We start from the raw sequence: 13,944 nt of genomic DNA, 5'->3' as shown, positions 1-13,944 counted from the left end.
TGAAATTTTTTTATTGGAATACTCAATATCAAATAATAAATTTATTCAAATTTGATTTTTTTTTTTTTTTTTTTTAAAAAGAAGTAAGCATTGGAGATCGTCTAAGGTATGTTTGGGAGTTAAGTAAAAAGGTAGATTCTTTATTAAAAAATAGGATAAATTACACTGACATTCTTTGAGATTTCAATTTAATACGGATCCCTTTCTCACATTTGAAAAATTACACTTACCCTTCCGTCAGATTAAAATAACATATTTGTCCCTTAGCTTTTATATATATAAAATAATAAAATAATACAGATATTTTATTCATGTCATTTCAAGAGAAATAACAATCATCTTCTTTGGTTTAACTCACACAAAAAATTAAAAATTTTTTTTAAAAACTTATTTTTGGTTTTTTTTTTTTATTTTGACTAAATTTTTTTTAATATTTTAAGTATTTTTTTTTTTTTTTGTTAAATACACCTAATCTAGATATACTTAAGAAGTATAATATTTTGTAAAAAAAAAAAAAAAAATTATCAAATACAAAAAAAATATAAAATTACAAAATTTCAATACATTATCTTATTTTGTTGTATTCAATGGATTTTTTTTTTATAATTTTTTGTACAAATTTTATACTTTTAAATATATCTAGATTAAATTGATCTAATCTAGATATAATAGTGGAAATATAAAAAAAAAAATTCTATTGATATATAAAAATGTATAAAAAAATCATAAAAATGTTGTGAATCATGTTTATGGGTGTTTTGTTTTAAAGTGAAAGGTCACCACTAAATTATATCATTGTGTTTGAAAATTTTATATAAAATTTACGTTTGTATATCATCACTCAATAAGAATATGTTCAGGTATAATTTAATGATGAAAAGTTATAGAATGTAATCAAAATGACAGGAAAAAAGAAATGGTAGAGAAAATGGCAAGATAATCATTTAGAAAATTTTATGAGATGATATTAGCAATTTAGGGACAATTTGCAATGAAATTACAAACCTCAAGGAGGAAAATGTAATTTGTCAAATGTGAGGGGAGATTTCTCTGGGGGTGTCAGTGTAATTTATCCTAAAAATAATTAAAATTAAAAATATATATATAACTTAATCTTTGTAACTAAATAAATTTTAAATTTTATTAATTTAAATTTAAATTTATTAATTTATTTTCAATATAAATTGACACAAAAATAATATTTTAATTATAAAACTCAATGTAAATATACATAAAATGTCTAAAATATTTTTTTATTAAGTTTAATAATTAAAACATATATTTTTCTATTGATTAACTAAAATAGATAAATTATTTATATTGAAACTAAATAAAAAATTTACAGTTTAAATTAATAAAATTAATTTATTTTATTATTAGAATCAAATTCTATTTTTTTTATTATTGCAATAATTTCTTGTAAATAAATTTATTTAAAAATAATGTCTTAAAAAAATAATTTGTTTAGTATATATATATATATATATATTTTTAGAAGTGGTTAAAGTGAAATTTTTATACCAGTAAAAGTAAAATTATCAAATAAATTATGACTTTTTTTTAACAAAAAAGGGTTAATAAGTTAGCTTTAAAATCTTAGCCAAACAAAACCTATATATATGTTGAGAGAGAGAGAGAGAGAGAGAGAGAGAGAGAGAGAGAAATTACACAAAAATTCCTAAATAATAAATAAATCATGAAAAAATGTCTAAAATAGTCGAAGAAAAATCCATAAACACATTTGAATTTACAATTAATCTCAAGAAAAAATATTATATCAATATAGTCACAACTTACATTATAAAGAAAATTACATGTTAGTATATATTTAAAAAAATATTTACGGATTAATAATAAACTTTATGAATATTCAAATATAAAATGATGAACTTTAGTATTAATCAATAATTAATTTTTTTAAATTTTACTTACCTTAACTGAAGAAAGCCATCATGCAAGCTATGATGGATAAGAAACTCAGTCTCAACTTGCTCAAGTCTCTCTCTCTCTCTCTCTCTCTCTCTGTATGTGTATGTGTGTGTGTGTCGTGCATAAACACCAAGATCCTGACTGGCTATTTTTGTTCTGCAGCCGATTAATGAGAAACGACAAGTGATACTGGTTGGTTCGGAGAACATGAGTGGATAGTTGGAATTGGGATCCTCCCCTTGAGGCCCCTCCTTCATTCCCTCCTTGTAGGGGCCTTCGGGTCCACTTTGAGGCTCAGTTTTGATAATCCGAACCGTTCATATTTTTAGATTTATTCAGTATATCATACCTGTAAAAAATCAAGTTGATCGAATATCATAAAGTATGTGTTCGGAAAACTGTTTATTAAAAAATAGTTTGTAGTCCCAATTTTCTGAACGCATACTTTCTGATATCCGATCAACTTGATTTTTTACAGGTATAATATACTGAATAAATCTAAAAATATGAACGGTTCGGATTATCAAAACTGGGCCTCAAAGTGGACCCGAAGGCCCCTGCAAGGAGGGAATGAAGGAGGGGCTCAAGGAGGGGATCTGGACTCGGACAGTTGAGTTTCTTTCCAATTATAAACCAGAGTAATTTTAGAATTTAGGCGTATGATATTCTATAATATTGATTAATAAAATTTGTGGAATGTTATTTATGATCGTATTTGACATCGGTAGGTCCATAGAAGTTTTTGGCCCACCATTTAGAGCCTAATTTACGATTCAAGCACTAAAGCCCAACACCATTGAAAACCCAACGCTGCACCCGGAACCAATGGCATCTAAACACTCGTTAAGAAGAGAACCAGCACGTAAGCAGACAAAGATCCTGCAGAGTTATTACACAACACATCAACCATTAATGAGGCTCTTGCAGCATTAAATGCGATAACCCCTTCACATCAGAACGGCCAACCTCACCGTGAACAAGGCAAGTTAGAACATAGACTTTCGGCCAACATGACAGGCCGGAGTGGATAAGGAAATGATGAACAAAGGATATAAGGATGCTTCTAAGACACATAAAAAAGTTAAGTTCCCTATTCTCATTCTCTCTCTCTACACACCATCAATCCCTCTCTCTTCTAACTCGATCGTCGGAGGGTCCGTTGGGGGACTCTCGTTCCCCGTTGGACATTTTTGCAGGTATTCTAGTGAGCTCAGTGACTGGTGAACGGTGCAGGCACCACGGGCTTACCTGACTCACCCTCTAGGGATCAGCAGTATCATTTGTTGGCGCCGTCTGTGGGAACGCCACATTGGGTAACAGTTGTGCTCATTGTTGCCGGAGACCCGTTCTCGATAATTCCTCATCACCGACCATCAAGGTGGATGGTCACAAACGAGATCCATGGCTTTTCAACACAACGTCGTCGACCCCCAAGCTGACCCTCTCAACCCAAACAATCCACCCCAGTACTTCATAGAACTCACCAACAGTATCAACTGCTTGGCAGAGCAAAACCAGGCCTTGATCAATGCCTTGCTCTAGCGAAACCTCCATATACCTCCTCCACCACTACAAGATATCCCTCCCAATCGAGAACGAATCCCGAGCTATCCTTTCCAACAAGCCCACCTCTCCAACTTAGAGGGTCTGTAAGCCCCACCTCAAGACATGAACCCGCCACCTCGGGGTTTACATTTGTCAATTCAAATACCTGCTCCTGAAGAAGAGGCTAGTAGTGTTCAACCCCCACTGCACTCTGGAGGTGACAATGTTTCTATTTGGGATGTAGAAACTCCAAACCATGAAACTCTAGGTTCAAAAAGTCATGCAGAACATACGGAATAAACCCTTCACAACAGCCAACTCCCCGTTTGTCTCCTCTATCAAAAACAAACCCTTACCCCCCAAGTTCAAAATGCCCTTGATCAACTCATTCGACGGCACAATGGATCCGGTTGACCATTTGGACACTTATAGGACCCTCATGATCCTCCATGCTTTTCCTGACGAGATCATGTGTTGTGCTTTCCCTATGACGCTTAAGGGGTCGGCTCGACTATGATTCAGTCAGCTGCCACCAGACTCTGTCTCCACTTTTCAACATCTAAGTGATTCCTTTCTGAGCCATTTCATTGGTGCTCAGCGCCAGTGGCACCCAACAACTCAACTGCTTAATATCCGTTAGATGGAAAGGGAGTCATTACGTAGTTTTGTCACCCGTTTCAACACCGAAGCCCTACAGGTGACGAAAAACGACGACAAGGTCATCCTCATAGCCTTTATGGCCGGTTTACGACCATCCGATTTCCTTTTCTCCCTTTCTAAAAATCCTCCAACCACCATGGTTACCCTCTTCTCCAAAGCCCAAAAATATATGAATGCCAAAGACTCTTTGGCAGCCCGCCAAGATACTACAACTAAAAATCCAACCCCTAGGGAGAAAAGAAAGGAATCCGAAACCAGACCCTCCCAATAGACATAATAAACCTCTCAATATACTGACTAACTAGCCCGAGCCGACCGACCGACACCTACCCGACCGCCCGGTCGGTTCGAGCGATACACCTCCCTGAATTCCCCCATGGAACAAGTCTTGAACCAGATCCAATGAGATTATAACCTGAAATGGCCCCAACCATCATGGTCTCCCTCTAACCGGCAAGATCAATCCAAGTACTGTCGTTTCCATCGGGACCACGGCTACAACACTGAGGAATGTGTTAACCTTAAAGACCAGGTAGAGGATTTGATACGCCAGGGTTGCCTCAGTCGGTTCACGGCAACCCGTCCCCAGCAGCGACCAAGGACCGACCCGCTAGGGGGCCATCGCCAACATATCCCTCCCCGACAACCGGCACTACCTAAGTGAGACAATGATCGGCCCCCATCACAACCCCGAGCACAAAGCAATCCTGCCCCCCCGGTCGGAGAGATCAGAGTCATCGCTGGCGGGCTTGCCTGCAGAGATCTATCTCGTTCGGCCAAACGAGCCAAACTCAGAAAAATCAGACAAGGCTCCAATAAAGAAGTCATGACATTGGATCGCCCCTTCAAACACCCCAAACAGTGGACTGAACCCATCACATTTACGAAGGCCGACTGCACAGGCATCCGTTACCCTTACGACGACTCCATCGTCATCTCTGCTCTCCTATCCAATTACAAGGTCAGAAGGGTGCTTGTCGACAATGGCAGCTCTTTAGACATCATCTTCCTGAACGCCTATCGCCAGCTCAAGGTCGGAGAAGAAAAATTGTCCCCTCTCTAGACCCCGCTAGTCAGCTTCACTGCCGATCGAGTGACCTCCATCGGCTCCATCAATCTTTCCATCACCATCGGAGAGTATCCACGGCAGACCACCAAGCTACTCACTTTCCTTGTCGTCAACTGTCTTTCTACTTATAACATAATCCTTGGACGCACAGCTCTTAATGCTTTCCAAGCTATCACCTCCATATACTATCTAGCCATGAAATTTTCGACCGACCTTAAGGTCGGCACCGTAAGGGGCGAGCAGATGATGGCTAGAGAATGCTACGTCGCCTCACTAAACAAGGTCAAGCTGAAGGAGGCTATGATCATCGAAGGATTCAACGTCAAAGATGAAGAAGAGTTAGTCAGCGGGGAACTAGTGGAGGAACTCGTCCCTATCAATCCTACCAACTCAGCCAAAATAGCTAGGATTGGCAGCCAGTTATCCTCTCAGGCCAAGGCCGATCTCACAGCTCTCTTAGCCGAGCACAACAATGTGTTCGCCTGGACCCATTTAGACATGCCGGACATCGATCCCTCTTTCATGACCCATCGTCTCAGTATTGAGCCCCACTTTCGACCTTTCCGCCAGAGGCAGCGTATCTTTCACCTGGAACGCAATACCCTCATCGCCTCTGAGGTAGACAAACTAGTGAAGGCGTAGTTCATAAATAACTTGGACTACCCCAGGTGGCTGTCCAATGTAGTCTTGGTCTACAAAAACAATGGTAAATGGCAACTCTGCGTCGACTATTCTGACCTCAATCGGGCTTGCCCCAAAGATAGTTATCCCCTTCCTCGGATAGATCTGCTAGTCGATGCAACTGCCGGACATCAGATGCTTAGTTTCATGGATGCCTTCTCTGGCTACAATCAAATCCTGATACACCCGGCCGACCAAGAACACACCTCTTTCATCACAAACAGAGGAACTTATCACTATTGTGTTATGCCGTTCGGCTTGAAAAATGCTGGAGCAACTTACCAATAATTGGTTAATGTCGTCTTTCAACACCAGATAGGATGGAACACGAAAGTCTACGTCGATGACATGTTAGTCAAAAGTAAACTCTCCTCCGATCATTTGGTAGACTTGCGAGAGACCTTTGAAACCTTACGCAAATATCAGATGAAGCTGAATCCGGAGAAGTGCGCCTTCGGCATAAGATCTGGGAAGTTCTTGGGTTTCATGGTCAGCCAACGGGGCATTGAGGCTAACCCCAAAAAGATCAAGGCCTTAATAGAAATGCGGTCTCCTAGAATGGTCATGGAGGTTCAACGGCTCACGGCCAGAGTTACCACCCTTAACTGTTTCATTTCCCGGATGACAGACAAGTGTCTTCCATTATTTAAAGTCCTCCGACAAGCGTTTAAGTGGAGCACCGAATCTAAGGAGGCTTTTCAACAACTGAAGCAGTGCATGGCCAACCCTCCCCTCCTCTCTCAAGCACTTCCGTGGAAACCTTTTTCCTCTACTTAGCTGTATCAAACATTGTGGTCAGTGCTGCCCTCATCAGAGAAGACGGCTCAGTACAACGTCCAGTCTACTACATTAGTCGCGCTCTCAGGGGGACAGAATAGAACTATCCTTTACTGGAAAAAATGGCCTTCGCCTTCGCCTTCGTCATAGCCTCCAGTCGCCTCTGACCTTATTTCCAAGCTCACTCCATAGTGGTTCTCACTGACCAGCCTCTGAAAAGGTCATGCAACAACCAGAGTTGTCAGGTAGACTTATGCAATGATCCGTCGAGCTAAGTCAATTTGAAATCTCTTACCGACCTCGAACAGCGATCAAAGGACAAGTCGTCGCCAATTTTATCTTGGAATTCACCAATCTCACTCCGAACGTACCCCCCTACGCCAACGCACTTCAACACTATTACAGAAGACCTCAATTCCTGGACCCTTAGTGTTGATGGTTCATCTCGCAAAGAAGGTTGTGGGGCCGGTCTCATCCTCACCACCCCAAAGGGTGAGTATTTCAAGTGTGCCCTCCGTTTCTTATTCGATGTGAGCAATAATGAGGCCGAATATGAGGCCTTGATAGCAGGTCTTTGACTGGCCAGAGACATTGGTGTAAGCCATATCCAAGCATTCAGTGATTCCTAATTGATCGTCGGGCAGATTACTGGGCAATTCGACACAAAGAAAGACACGATGCGGGCATATAGGGACATTGTCTTTCCTCTTGTTCGCCTTTTCAATACTTTCCATATTAGACACATCCCTAGGTCAGAAAACTCCAAGGCGGACGAAATGGCCCAGTTAGCCTCGACCGACCAGTCAGACCTCAGCCATGGCATTCACATTAAATACCTGATCCATCCAGCTACTTCGCCAAACCAACAGGAGGTTCACTTCCTCCAAAACGAACCTATCCCATGGGATACAGACATTCTTCCGCTCTTGACATGAGGGGAGTTGCCAAACGATAAACTGCAGGCCACCAAAGTCAGAGCCCGATCGTCTATTTACATCCTCATCAACGACTTACTGTACAAATGAGGATTCTCACGCCCATACCTCAGGTGTCTCAGTCCCGATTAAGCAACCTATGTGATGAGAGAAGTCCACTAGGGCATTTGCAGTAATTATTCGACTGGAAGATCTCTGGCCTGCAAAATCCTCCGCATTGGCTACTTCTGGCCTACTCTCAATCAAGATGCTAGCGAATTTGTGCTTAAATGTGATAAATGCTAGCGCTTTGCCAACATCCTCCATGTTCCACCAACAGAACTGATTACACTCAGCAGTCCCTACCCCTTCGCTAAGTGGGGCATCGACTTAGTTGGTCCTTTGCCCACTAGTAGGGGCCAAACCAAGTTCGTTGTGGTTGCCATTGACTACTTCACCAAATGGATGGAAGCAAAACCCCTTGCTACAATCACTGAGCGAAACACCACCAGGTTTATCTGGCAATCGATCGTATGTCGATTCGGAATTCCCCAGGCTATTGTTTCGGACAATGGGCAATCGATCGTATGCCAATTCGGAATCCCCCAGGCCATTGTTTCGGACAATGGCAAACAATTCGACAACGCCAAATTTAGGAAATTCTATGAAGAGCTCAACATTAGACCATGCTTCTCTTTCCCGAGCCACCCCCAAGCTAATGGGCAAGTCAAAGTCACCAATCGCTCCCTCCTGAAGATCATCAATACTAAGTTGGAAGCCGCTAAAAGACTCTGGGCTGAGGAATTACCGAACATACTCTGGGCTTATCGGACGACCGACCGAACCCCTACTGGAGAGACCCCTTTTCGCCTAACATACGGTGTCAAGGTAGTCATCCCAATGGAAATCGGCCTACTGACCCCTCAGGTTTTGTACTCGAATCCAGAACTAAATGAGGAGTTGCGTCGAGCTGACTTGGATCTGATTGAGGAGCTCCGAGAGGCAACTGCTATCAGACAGGCGTCATATCAGCAGAAAATGAGAACACATTATAACCGCAAAGTTCAACCTTGCGAGTTCACAGTGGGAGATCTAGTATTGCACGAAGCAACCCTTGCCACTAAAAATCTGACTGAGGCCAAGCTAGCAGCAAAATGGGAAGAACCGTATATTGTTAATGGCAAACCCCACCTAGGGACTTACCGTCTCCAAGATATGGAGGGCAAAGACCTTCTCCATCCATGGAATGCCGAGCACTTGAAACGTTATTTCTAGTAATGGCGTCCTCTGTTTTTGTATCATTCGATTGTTGTCTGTTCTCTTTGGCCGATCTGCACACTTGTTCATTTTTGCCCTTTCCATACACGATGTAAATTTGTGATCGACAAATTATGCCTTAATGACAAAAATTTCATATCTCCATTTATCCGTGTTGAGTTTCAATTGCAAGTTTTAGACCGAGCCTCAGCCCGACTAAGTCCTCCAAGTCTCAACTAGACTGAGCATGAAGAGTTCAGCCAGGCTGAGTTAACCAAAGCCTCAGCCAAACTGAGCCCTCCAAGTCTCAGCCAGACTGAGCATGAAGAGCTAAACCAAACTAAGTTAACCAAAGCCTCTGTCTGATTGAGTCCTCCAAGCCCCAGCCAAACTTAGCATGAAGAGTTCAGCCAGACTGAGTAAACCGAGCCTCAGCCCGACTGAGTCCTCTAGGTCTCAACCAGATTGAGAATGAAGAGTTCAGCCAGGCTGAGTTAACCAAAGCCTCAGCCCGACTAAGCCCTCCAAGTCTCAGGCAGACTGAGCATGAAAAGCTCAACCAGACTGAGTTAACCAAAACCTTAATCCAACTGAGTTTTCCAAGCCTCAGCCAGACTAAGTATGAAGAACTCAACCATACTGAGCATGAAGAGCTCAGCCAGACTGAGTTAACCAAAGCCTCAGCCCAACTGAACCCTCAAACCTTCAGCCAGATTGAGCACGAAGAGCTCAGCCAGACTAAGTTAACCAAAGCCTCAGTCCGACTAAGTCCTCCAAGCCTTAGCCAGACTAAGCATGAAGAGCTTAACTAGACTGAGTTAACCAAAGCCTCAGTCCGACTGAGTCCTCCAAGCCTCAGCCAGACTGAGCATGAAGAGCTCAGCCAGACTGAGTTAACCAAAGCCTCAGTCCGACTGAGTCCTCTAAGCCTCAACTAGACTAAGCATGAAGAGCTCAGTCAGACTGAGTAAACCAAAGCCTCTGCTCAACTGAGCCCTCCAAGCCTCAGCCAAATTGAGCATGAAGAGCTTAACTAGACTGAGTTAACCAAAGCCTCAGTCCGACTGAGTCCTCCAAGCCTCAGCTAGACCGAGCATGAAGAGCTCAGCCAGATTGAGTATGAAGAGCTCGGCCAGACTAAGTCAACACTAGTCTCATCCAGACAAAGCATTAGTCTTAGACAGACTGGTTTCAATCTTAGTTCATCCTTGCCCATTTTTTACCATTTATGCAAGTTAGGTTACTTGCCCAATTTCACATTCAAAAACTTCACTTGTCCATTTTACTTATCCATTTTTACCATTTGAACTTTACCATTTAAAAAAAAAAAAAAAACAATAACAACAACGACAACAACAACAACAATAATAGAACTCATAGTTTTATTAACAATTTGCACCATTATATACTTTATTACATAAATTACATTTACTTCAAAAAAAAAAAAGGAAAAAAAAGAACAAAACAACAGAACCAAAACACCATGCCCTTAATCCTTGTCGCTTGACGCGAGATATTCCTCTTCTACCCCCTCGTCCAAGGGAGTCTAGGCAACGTCATCTTCCCTGACCTTTACCAGATTGAAGTTCACATCTGGGAACAACTCTTGCACCTTATACGTGAAGCTTATCCAGCCACTGTCCCAGTACTAGCTCATCTTGTGGTTGTAGAAGTCTGACCGCTGGAAGCTTTGAATCACTTCTTCTTTAATCCTACCTCCAGCGGCCACTCCCGACGGCCCAGCACCTCATTCCCCCTCCTTAGCCAAGCTCCTCGCGACCATAGCGTCAATAGCCATCTGGAATTCGGCAGACCCCTTAAATTGCTCCACTGCCGCCACACATAGGTCGAGGTACGTCGTCCTCTCAGAGGCTATTTTGGCCCTCTCTTCCCCTAACTTCTTCTCAAATTCTGCAATGCGCCCATCCGCTTCTTCGTTGTCTTTAAGCGTTTGGTCGCGCAAATCTTCGTTGTTGGCAAGGGCCTCTTCCAACCTTTCATTGGCAGTGGTATAGACTTCTTAGAGTTTGCCTACTTTCCTCTACTCACCCGCCAGCTCAAACTTCAGCGACACCACTTTGTGGCGCACCGCTTCAAGCTTTGATTTGGCTACGACGAGCTTGGAGGTAGCACGTTCTGCCAAGTAGCTCTGCACCACCGCCAGTACTTCCATCTTCTTCGCCCTCTGAGCATACTCTATGCCTTTTGCACAGGTACTCTGCGCGACTTTCCTTCAATCCGCTGTCTCGACCCTTAGGTTTTGTAACTGCGTTTTCACCTCTTCTAACTGGGTTTTTAGCGGCTTTTGCCTCCACCTTCGCTCATGCTGCTTCACTCAGTAGGGTCGCTGCTAAGGTCGTCGTCTCCATCTATGCTGAGGAGAACCCTCTCAAGAGGTCGGCCTTCGTGAATCGTGTCATCGACCGCACGACCGCATCTTATACTACCCCTCGACGACGACCCTGGCTTCACCCCCTTCTTCTGCCAATCGACTGGCCACTGAGCGAACATGGTACATGGCGGTCTTCGACATGGCACCCATCTCTGCTTTCCTTACTCCCCATTTTCCTTCCCCAGGACTTAGAGACACTTATGGCGCACGGCCAATCTTTGGCTCAGTCACGCTAGCCACCATTTTGGCATCTGGGCCCATGGTTTATCCTACCTCCATCATTGTCTTTCTCACTTCTACTTCTAGGGCTGCCTCCGTCGTCCCCTCCTTCATCCTCTTCACAACTGGCCCCCCCTCACTCTCCTCCGTAGCCCCCCTCTTTTTCTTATTCTTCTTCAACACCGTATCCACCTCTTGTTTTGCTCTTCTTCTTCTTCAACGGATCCACTAGAGGTGGCAGCGATGCAAAGTCAGTCAAATCTTTATCTCCCAGAGGCTTGGGGCGTGGTCGAACTTGCTCCTTCATGACCAACTTTGGAGCAGGGCCTAACCGCGATTCTTTATATTTGTCGGCCTTGGCAAATGTTTTCTGCTCTTCTGCCTCTTGCACCTTTCTCCTCGTCTCCAACTCTTCTAGCGTAGGATCCTTTTCGGTCGGCTATAGCCCCAGACTTAAGGTGAACAATGACGAAGGTCGGATCAGGTCATTCCACTTTACACCCTCCTTCTCCCTCCACTCCTTCACCCATTTCACCCTATTTTCGACCTCTGCTTCCAACCTTGGCTCTGCCGATTTCGTGGGAACTTTCCATGTTGTACACACCCCCCTCTCACCATTTGCTGATACATAGAACCACCTCGGTCTCCACCCCCTCACCGATGATGGTAAACCCGCCACTAATCCTCTGCCCGCCACTGCCTGTAAGGTCACCCATGTTTCTTGTTGACCGGAGGCCTTGTAGCAAGAAAAGAATTCCTCTACTGTCATCGTTGCCCCCCCGGCCGCCTGTGACCATGCGATCATGCAGGCCAATAGTATTTTCCATGTGTTGGGTATCAGCTGCCCTGGCGCCACCTTCAATTGGTTCAATACATCCACCACTATTTGCGGGAGCGACAGCCTCAGACCCCCCTGCAATGCCTCTTCATATAGTGTAAATTCCATCGGACGTGCATTCGATGCCCTCTCCTTAGACGTAGGCAACTTTAACTCTATCTCCGCTGGAATCTGGTACTTCCTACGTACCTCCTCCAACTCCTCTGCCGTAAACGTCGACTTGTCAGCCTTAGTGTGCCAGTTGTCAGGTTTCACTTGGCTAATCGGCTTTGCGGCCACGATCATGGTAGACGGACGAGATCGCACCGCTTGCTCCGCCCCTCTTTCCTTCCGCCTCTCTGTCCTATATTGCTTCGCCAACTCCACCGCATCGTCTTCACCCAATGCCTCTAGCCTCATGGTTGGCGCTTCGTCTCGAGCCATCTCTTCTATGTTTCTGTGTATTGCTTCGGATGCTGGCGCAAGGAAGTTCGCAAAGTGTTGGAGAGGCGTGTCACACGAAACAAATGAGCTCAACTCTAGGATGTGTTGGTTTTTCGCAAAAAGGTATGTAAAACGAATAACTCCAAATGCCCACGGTTTGCCTATATTCCAAGGATCGAGATTAAATTTCACCAATTTAAAATTTTCGAAAGTTTCCACCCCTGCCTTTTCCACGTCCTATCTTAGTCCTAACCCTTCGCTTCTTGCTAACGCATCACCTCCCTCATCACTGTATCATGCCACGTGTACAACCACGACTCACTACCCTTAACCCTTCTCTATCTATTCCACTTCACATTATCACGTGCCCCGTCGCTTCTCGAGCCCCGCGCGTCGCCGCCACTTCTCGCTCGGCCCCTCTTTCCGCGGTCGGCCCTCATCTCGATCGGTCTTCTCGCTTAGTCTCCTCTTTCGTAGTCGGCCTTCCTTCCTGTCGGTCTTCTCCATCGGTCTCCCTTTCTTGGTCGACTCTCCTCTCGGTCGGTTTTCTCATTTGATTCCTCCTTTTGCGGTCCGCCCTCCTCTTGGTCGGGCTTCTCGCTCGGTTCCCTCCTTTCTTTGCGGTCGGCCCTCCTCTCACTCGGCCCCACACGCTTCCCGTCTTCTTTCTTATTCCCTTCATTGAACTGAAATTGCACTTAGGAATGGGGGACTACTGACATCGATTGGCCTACAGAAGCTTTTGGCCCACCATTTAGAGCTCAATTCACGGTTCAAGCACTAAAGCCCAACACCATTGAAAACCCAACGCTGCACCAGGAACCAATGGCATCTAAACACTTGTCAAGAGGAGAACTAGTATGTAAGCAGACAAAGATCTTGCAGAATTATTGCACCACACATCAGCCATTAATGAGACTCCTGCAGCATTAAATGCGATAATCCCTTCACGTCAGAACGGGCAGCCTCACCATGAACAAGGCAAGCTAGAGTATAGGCTTTCAGCCAACATGGCAGGTCAGGGTGGATAAGGAAATGATGAATAAAGGATATAAGGAGGCTTCCAAGGCACACAAAATGTTAAGTTCCCTATTCTCAATCTCTCTCTCTTTACACACCATCAATCCCTCTCTCTTTTAACTCGATCGTCGGAGGGTCCGCTGGGGAACTCCCGTTCCCCGTTGGAAATTTTTGCAAGTATTCCAGTGAGCTCAGTGACTGGTGAACGGTGCAGGGACCG

This window comes from Camellia sinensis, chromosome 9 (assembly GCF_055761805.1).
Source record: "Camellia sinensis isolate YWXY chromosome 9, ASM5576180v1, whole genome shotgun sequence".
NCBI classification, from domain to species: domain Eukaryota; kingdom Viridiplantae; phylum Streptophyta; class Magnoliopsida; order Ericales; family Theaceae; genus Camellia; species Camellia sinensis.
Note: the sequence above shows the minus strand (reverse complement) of the source record.